The sequence below is a fragment of the Crocodylus siamensis genome, chromosome 2 (assembly GCF_052110815.1).
Source record: "Crocodylus siamensis isolate JL-2025a chromosome 2, ASM5211081v1, whole genome shotgun sequence".
Taxonomy (NCBI): domain Eukaryota; kingdom Metazoa; phylum Chordata; order Crocodylia; family Crocodylidae; genus Crocodylus; species Crocodylus siamensis.
Genome location: NC_143396.1, coordinates 199,547,343 through 199,549,744, shown reverse-complemented (window position 1 = coordinate 199,549,744; position 2,402 = coordinate 199,547,343).

Sequence of the window (2,402 nt, the reverse complement as noted above, 5' to 3'; positions counted from 1 at the left end):
CTCCCCTGCTGCCAAATTTCCAAACCTATGGACAGCTCTGTGTGCCACATGACAAAGCCCTGCATGCCAGATTGAGCCAGCACATTGCCAGATTTCGGCATATAGAACTGGGGCAGCATGCAGTTGAATCAGGTCAGTGTGTGACCGGATCAGGCCAGCCTGAGACAGGAGCAGCACACAGCCAGATTGGGACAGTACATGGGTGGGTCCAGCCATTCAGGATCTGGCCCACTGACCAACTCCATGTGCCAACCCAGGGTCTGGCCCATGGACCAACCACAATCCACTCATCCAGCCCACAGGCCTTTCAGGTTGGGCACCACTGATTTAACTAATGAAAGTGGAATAGAAATCTTAAATTTGCTGGTACCTGTACTATTAAATCACCCCTTTGCATATATCCCTTTTCATCTTATTTGTTCTTGATGAAGCAGCAGTCCCAAAAGTAGCAATGGAAATAGGTAGAAGACATTACACCAAAGGATTAGAATATAAGGGAATTTATACATGCGCTCCGGGAGTGGGGGGGGAGGGGCATCTTGTGCCCCTCCCCCCCCACCTGGAGCATCTTACACCTGGAGCATCTTGTGTATCATTGCCCCACACTTCAAAATGGCGACGGGGCACTTTATCTAAAGCCCTGCACCGCCATTCTAAAATGCAGGGACGCTGACATATGAGACACTGGAGGCTGCTGGAGCATGGTAATTACCATGCTCCAGCAGATTCGATTAATCTAGTCTGCTCTGATGTGCTACAATTACAATGCTTTGGAGCAGCCTTGCTGCTCATGTATAGGCACCCTAAAAAATAAACTGATTCAGCCAATCCAATGATGGTATTCTACAAAAGGAAGGAAGACTCATATAGATCTAGAGGGGGACACACATGATGGTGTTAAACTCTTTCAGTTTCATATCCGACATCAGTTTGCTTCAATCTCTTTTTAAATGTGATGAGAATTCAGTTTTTATGTTTAATATTTTTCCAGTGGAAAGTCAAAGTTTAATGATAGAAAAGGTAAGGGTCTTTTGAAGCAGTCTTCCTCTTTTATGATGTTCCAAGACTTCCTAACTCTCCCCCTGAAGGACCTCCTTCAAATAACTCAGGCTGTCAAAGTACATTAGAAAAGTTTGATTGTTCCAGTGAAAAGCTAATTGCAGATTCGAAGTCTTTCAGGAAGCTGTTATGTCTCTGGCTATAATAAATCTGCTACCTTTGGGACCAGAGTTTCTGGAGTTGAATGAAAGTGTTAAAGTGGAGGACTCATTAGAAAGAAGGATGTGATTTTCTTATCATTGAACTTGTTCAAGAAAATAATGTATTTGAAGCCAGCAATGAGAGAACTTAAAATAGACCAGATTAATAATTCTAATCTTTGAATATACAGGACTGCAAAAATGGAGAGTTTTTTGTACATTGTGGAATTTCCTGTCGAAGAAGAAAGGATGATGATGAATGTACTATTGCATTGTTTCAACTGGTACGTTCTATTGGATTAATGGTCTCTCATTACAAAGACATCATGGTGGGAAATGTTGCAAGATTTACAGATGTATCTCATGTGATATTTATTAACCACAGTGTATAGAACTTGCATGCTAGAAGCTGATAGGGGAGAAAAAGAAAGGCCAGCTTTCTTGCTGTTTGATTTGTTGTTTGCAACTCAGCCACTTGCAAATTGCTACCTAAACTGATGCCCTAATACAGAAGAAAAGTCACAGAAAATAAGGCATCATAAGAGGTTTTAAATTATCTTGAACCCAATATAGTTCATAAAAGTCTTAAGTCAGTACTTAAAAGTCTATTAATTAATACCATGGTTATATTTATAGAGATTCTTTTATTCCCAACATTGCTTAAATGCTTTACAAAAATAAGCAACATATAGGCATTGTTTCCTCCACTATTCTAAAATACAAACATGACACAAAGTGGGTGCTTACACAAGTTACATTTTTCACCCAAAAGGGGAGAGGGGCAGGGCTGGGGAGAGAGGAAGGTCGACAGTCTCCTGGTAGAGTGCCTCCACCAGCTGGCCAGGGCCGACTCAGGCAGGCATGAGGCCGACTAACACACCAGGCAAACATCTGTTGGGTCAGGGGAGAGGAGGGGGTTCTAAACCATCCTGCTTTCTGTAAGGCACCATGAGTAAGAGCATGGCCCCTAAACATCTGTAGGCACCCAGTGAAAACTATTGGGTTAATTTGAGAAAGCAACAAGATGGACAGAATGTATTTCCCCAAAAAAACTTAGGATACAAGTGATCAAAATTTCAGCTTTAAGTTTATCTGCTAGGCAACATCTCCACGCCCTCATACCAACGTGAAGAAAAGGTTCAATAATGACTCACAAACACTCTCTACTCGTTAGGTTAGACAAGAACACAGCTCATATGAAGC